Raw genomic sequence first — 7296 nt, 5'->3', positions numbered from 1 at the left:
ATGTTTACCATCAAGTCATCATAGATATTTGAAATGAGTCTCTTTACTAAGAACATCAACGTTAATCAAAATCAACCTCTTTATAGAGACCACATTCGAAAATTTTAAGAAAAATACATCCCTTTTAAAAATTTAACCAACATTATCAATTCTAGAGATCAACCTTCTTACTAAGACCAACAATAGCCATTAAGTTCAACCTCTTTTCCAAGGCTAACAATCATTGTATTTGCAACCTCAAGGGGATCGGTTAGGAAACAACATGCATCTATCATATTTATAATTTTCCACATTTACAAAGTGCACCATAGGACCTGTATAAAAATCTCGAGTTAGCACATAACAATTCATTACACTATTACACCAGCGTTCACCTCACTCATGAAGATGACCAATATACAAGTTGTGGTCATAGTGCTATTAACAACACATATGATAAGCAATTATCAGCCACTTGACTCTCTAATAGAGTTACAAACACTATGCCTTGATCGCATCAAAGGTCTTTTTTATTTAACATACAGACCTTGGGATTCTCCTATCAAATCAACATGCACAACAAAAAAATTTATTTCTTGCAACACAAGAAACATAGGGATTTCACAAAATCCTTCATATCATATGAGAATTTACATGCACATGCAAAGAATCAACATACATAACTATATGTGTGTGTGTGACCGACATAAAAAACTATGCCATGCAACATGATGACTACCATTGCATTTTTTTTGACAAAATCAATCATACCATAGCATCCTTGCAACCAATATAAAAAACACAATAATATGCTATAAATTCCATACAACCTTGTCCAAATTCAACTTTGACACTAAGAGCTAGAGCTCCACCCTAGCTCCAAAGATCCAAGCACTAGATCTCTTGGTTTGTTAAGTTGTAACATGGCACCAGTTATCCTCAAACGTTTAGAATTGAAATTGTTGTCTACATTCCTTCAACGATATAGCCCATCCAGTCCAAGTCTTGAATGTGGATGCTCTAATACCACTATGTAGCATATCCCCTATTGACCCGAGTCCTAACTAACATCAGAAGGAGGAATTTACTTATGCGGACCCAATATCCATGGTCTAGTTATGGAAATGGGGTCTAAATTTCACTTTCTTTCACTTTTGAGAAACTCAAAACGAATGATACCATCACATTTGTCTCGTCGAGATGATTTTGATGTTATAGATTTTTCCCTAATCCGACTCCTAGATCTAAGATATGGCCATCCAAAGATTAGCCATTTAATTAGAGCCACATCACTAAGTTGCCACATGGCGCCCGCGTGGTCCCCACATGGCTATTCTGGCAGGCCTTCTCACCACCACATGGTATTGTTACCATCACTATCTACTTGATCATATCTTTCTATGTCATATGGGACCCAATGCTTACACACGCATACATATAAGCTCACATGCTCATTCCATTGGAGTTGGGCCCACCGAGCCACCTCACCCTTGAAATAAAATCCTAGGGATTTCCCACAAAGCTCCTTTGAAAAGGTCCAATGTACCTTGTGGTTGAACTGTCAGGATTACATGGACCATAAGGCATGCCCCTCCATTTATCAGGCCCATGACGGCCACATCACCCCCACTACAGTGAGCCCTAACAAGTCTCCACACTGCTCCACTTCAAACTTTTGGGGCATTCCTTCTAGGTTGCATTGGTAGTGCGAACTCTGTGTTTGGTCTTCTTGCCAGACAAAACTCACCCCCACAAAAAAAGGCCCTACATGCCAAGTCACCCCAGGTAATATCTCCTAACGACTATGTTTGTGATCCTGACTAATGCCATCCATTGTCACTCTGCCCAGATGAACAAGGTTCAACACAACCTTTGACTCTCGACCATTCCTGACTTCCCCATTGTGTGCGATTTGGAGGGTTTTTCCCTACTTTATCCATTGGGCATAGGCCCCATTGCCACATTATCCTGCGGATAATACCCCAACAATTTTCCACTATTCTCCATTCAAAACCTTTGGGGAGGAACTTCTGGGGTCATCCAACAGCCATAACACCTCCCCGTCGACAACTCGAACCTCTCCTCCTTTGTGCATGGACATGGGACTTGGCTATAATGGCATTTATAATGGACGTGTCTCCACACTTCTCCAGGCTCTAACTTTTGATCCCTAAGACATAGGCATATATGATATGGACTTTTCTCCCTTTATGCTTTGTCTCGACACCCCATTACATGAGCTTATTTAACATGAAGGATAGACCCTATGACTCAACCCCCGCTCTTTAAATACATGTATGGATGAACTTAGATATTAAAATCAGAGGTTTTTCAAGGCTTAGTCTAGTCTTGGTTGTGGTGGTTCTGACAAGAATTTGGGCCTGAAACCAACCTTTTACCTATCATATAAGACTCGATCCAACTTGACCTATAACCTACGAACAATATATATATGTATAATTATAATTTGCTAATATTCCTGAGCTTATATATAAATATATGCCAGTTACTTCGATCATTAAAACACAGAGAGAGTTTTTTAACATCAAGGATCTTCCCTCCTTCATTCTCAAATAATTAAATTAAATTCAAGCTCAGAGGAAACAAAAGAATTGAAACATGCATTCCATAGAACGAACAATATTTCAAAGATCTACCCATCTCTCAATACACAAGGCATTTAGACCAATTGACAGACTCAGATAATTACAAGAATTAAACCATTCTTAGGAAAATATTCAAGAGACACTTCTGCACAGGAAACAACATTCTTTATTATCAACACATGCCAGTCAATAACATAGAGATCAATATATCAATGGGTCAACACAAATAATTTACCCATTTAAAGAGACTTCAATCTCTTCATATTCAGGCAAGCATAATTTATTTCAAGATCAATACATCCACAGGTAATGAACCATTTCACAGGAAGGAGAAGCATTCCATGAATCCTGTACATATTTCTCATATAGGAAACAACACCCTTATCATTAACATAGTATTGTCTCAACACAAAAATAGAGACACCATAGGTACACGCACAAAACTTGGATTTAGGTGGAGAGTTAGAGTTCCACTCTCACTTTGCAATTGTTTGTTGCAATAAACAATTGCAAACTGAGAGTGGGACTCTAACTCTCCACCCAAGCATAGACAAGCCACAACCAGAGTTACTTGTAGTTGTCACCCCAGAGTCGAATTCCAGTGCTTGAGATGGAGTGCTTCTGAGGAATTTCATCTAGTAGAACATCTGAAACATGATACCACACAACCACACTTCCTTCATCCACCAACTTCACACATTATCATTTAATATTTTTAGGCATAATCACGTCCATGACAGGATACCATAGTGCAGAGAGTTTTTAGCTTGCAATTAGGAGAAGAGAGTCCACATTGAGGAAGGTTCATTGGTGGATAAGTTACTGTAGGAGAATATAATCCACTTTTACCGGGTAATTCTTCAGTGAGAGCATGCACCAGAGTTGTCAACACCTGGTGGTTCATCAACTCCCCAAGTACTTGGATGCTTCTCTCCTAGCCAGTGGTTCATCAATCCACAAGCTTCCTATGGGGTCTTCAACCTTTAGGAAAGCCACTTATCTCTTTAATGTTCCTCACCTAACAAGCCTCTTTGAGGATTCCTTCCCTGGTTCACTTTCTCCAAACCTCAATCCCATGTAATTTTTTGATCATTTCTCTGCTAATTGTATGTATGTGTGAGAGTGAGTTCTTTACCTCTCCACTAGAAAAACAAGAATTCCTCATTCTCACTCTTGCCTACCAGTTTTTCATTTTTCCCACAAACCAATCGTATATCTCTTTCCAATGCTTCACATAGTCAAACTGCCTTGGATAACACAACCCATGTTGTCTTTTTGATATTTTTTCCTCTTCTTGCTTGTTGTTGGGGCTTAAAGGACACCTAGACTTGAACTCTTCTTTTCAGTTAAATTTATTGCACATTAAACCATTTAAAACCACTCATCCAACCAAGATTTTTATTTAAAACAACCCATTCCTCAAGCAATCTCCCTCCTCAAGAAACTGGAATCCATGTCCCTTTCTCTCAACCTTTTAATTAATTATAATTTATTTGCAATGAAGGAATATTAAGCAGGGGATGTCACAAATGATCAAACTCTTACACATAAAGATACATGTCAAGAAAACAAAGATTGATGCTTTGTTTGACTCAAGATCCTAGGTGAATCTCATCATAGTAGAGATGGTCAACAAATTGGGATTGGAATTTCATGATCACCCAAGTGCATATCCATTGGGATGGGTAAATAAGGATGCATAGTTAAAAGTAACAAAATAGTGCAAATTAGATTTGATGTTAATGCTAATTTCATTGATGAAATAGAACTAGATGTGGTTCCCCTTGATGTGAGTAGAGTGGTGTTTGGAAGTCCCTATATGTATATGTGAGGTGTAATATTCATGTAAAGATCCAAACAATACTGACTCATCAAGGATGGAAAATCGTTCGTCATCAACATGCACAAAGGAAAATCAAGAATTTCATTGCTAAGTGCTAACTAAGCCAATAAATTGATAATTTCTAGTAAGAAGTATGTTGAATTGAGGCTTCTGTGATCCATAACAATTATAAGAAGAAATTTTGGCGTAAATCACATTCAGAAAATCATTGTCGACGCGTTTCGAACCAACCAGTGTGGTTCATCGACAGGACAAGTTGAAAAATCAAATCTATCTTTTCCAGTTAAATACTGGCAAAGATAGATATGATTTTTCAACTTGTCCTGACGATGAACCACACTGGTTGGTTCGAAACGCGTCGACAATGATTTTCTGAATGTGATTTACGCCGAAATTTCTTCTTATAAGAAGTATGCTATTACTATTTTTAAGAGAAAAGCAGTCTGTAGAAGAGTTGGTAAGAGGTAAGGCATACCTGGAGGGGTGCACTAAGAAACAAAAAAAACAACTGGAAGAGTTGCCACAAACATATAGTGATGTGTTCCATAAGCCTAAAGGGTTACAACCCAAAAGGGATGTGAAGCATGAGATCCAGCTATTTCCAAAGTCCCCATTACCAAACATTGGGTTATATAGGTAGTATATTATAGAAGCAAGTGGGGTGAATGCAAAATTATAGTAGTTATTGGAACATGGTGTAATTCGATTGAATACATCACCATGTGGGTCACCCATCATAATTGTGCCAAAGAAGGATGGGACTTGGCAGATGTGTATTGATTACATGGTGTTGAATAAAACTAAGCTCAAGAACAGGTAACCTCTGCCTAGGATAAATGATCTGCTAGATCATTTGCAACAACAAAATACTTTACCAAGTTGGATTTAAGGTTTGGATAGTCCCAGGTTTGAGTCAAAGAAGACGATACCTAGAAGACCACCTTCAAAACTAGGCAAGGTTTGTATGAGTGGTTAGTCATGCCATTTGGTCTATGCGATGCACTATATACATTTATGAGACAATGAATGATATAGTGTGCCCTTTTATAGATTCATTTTTTATTTTACATTTGGATGATATATTGGTAGACAATGCTACCTGTGAGGAACACATCTCACATTTGACACAAGTGTTGGAGACATTAAAGAAGCACCATCTACTAAAAATTTCAAGAAGTGTGAGTTTGCACAACAATCGTTAGTGTATCTGGGGTATGTGATAGATGGAGAAGAGCTAACGATAGATGTTTCCAAGATGGAGGCCATCATGAATTATCCAATTTCTACTAATGTTTCTGAGGTTGGAGTTTCGTTGGGGTAGCACAGTATTCGAGGAAATTCATAGCCTCATTTTCAACAGTAGTAGCACCACTCCACACATACTAACAAGTGGCGAGAGTTTCCAGTGGGAAAATGGTTTGCATCGAGCCTTTGATGAGTTAAAGAAGAAGATCAGTCAAGCACTAGTCCTAACATTATTAAATTGTAGCAACCCTTTGAAGTGAAGATAGAAGTTAGTGAGTATGTTATGGGAGCAGCCTTGATGTAGGGAGGAAGGCATGTATTCTACCATTCTAAATTATTTCTTGGGGTGGCTCTTAACTACCCTACCTATGACAAGGAGCTTTATGCCTTGGTGCAAGTTGTGAAGAAGTAGAAGCATTATCTAATGGGAAAGAAGATAGTAATCCACACAAATAACCAACCACTACAATACTTGTAGGCCCAGGATAAGCTAGAACAAACCAATCATTACTAGTGGATGGGGTTTCTACAACAAATTAATTTAGTGATTAAGTACAATAAGGGCATCAAAAATAGTTTGGCCAACATGCTTTCAAGGCTACCCACATCAAATATCATAGCTTTGGGAACTCCAATGCACATGAGGCCATTCACGCATCAAGCATATCAAGATTCATATTTAAAGGATGAGGACTTCAAGGAGGTGTTTCAGTAGTTGTAGAGCTAGATTCATATGCACAATGGTGACAACATCGTTCACTACCATCTCCATAACGATTTACTCTATAGGTTGGATAAGTTATGTGTTCCTAAATGTGAGAAATCACAACTGATCAAAGAGGATCACACCTCCAATGTTGTAGGGATATTTGGTGTAGGGAAAAGAATGTCCAACTTGCCGAGGTATATGTATTAGCATAAGATGAAAGAATATGTAGTTACTTTCATAAAATGATGCATGTTTTTTTGTACCAATAAGCCTAGTAATATGAAACATGGTGTATATCACCCCTTACCCACTCGTCCCTGGGAAAGCATTTCCATGGAATTTGTGGGAGGTTTACCAACAATTAGGAAGGGATATGATTACTTTTTCATGGTAGTTGACAAGCTCCATAAGATGTGCATTCGGATGCCCTATAAAAATACCATAAGTGGGAAAGAAGCAACAAAATTATTCTTTGGAAAGGTTTGGGTGCACTTTGGAATACAAAGGAGCATCATTTTCAAACAGGGACACAAGATTTCTCAGTGCATTTTGGACTATATTAGGGGAGAATATGGACATGAAGTTAAAGAGGTATACAACATTCCATCAAAAAACATATGGGCAGACAAAAGTAGCCAATAAGCCTTTGGTGCAGATTTTGAGGTATTACCATCAGAAGCATTTGAAGACTTGGGATGAAAATATGGTATATATACAACACTCTTATAACAAATCAGTTCACAATTCTACTGATAAGTCACCATTTGAAACTTGTTTTGGATATTTTCCACCTTCACCTTTAGATATTGGATATGGGTAGCACAAAGGAGTAAGGGAGGATCTTATAGAGGATGCCTTGAGGGCTGAAAATTTTGTAGAAAAATAAGGCAAATCCATATACAGGTACATGAGAC

The sequence above is a fragment of the Pinus tabuliformis genome, chromosome X (genome assembly GCF_031772625.1).
Source record: "Pinus tabuliformis cultivar Carrire ecotype Pingquan chromosome X, CPIR1, whole genome shotgun sequence".
NCBI classification, from domain to species: domain Eukaryota; kingdom Viridiplantae; phylum Streptophyta; class Pinopsida; order Pinales; family Pinaceae; genus Pinus; species Pinus tabuliformis.
This window is presented reverse-complemented; position numbering follows the sequence as displayed.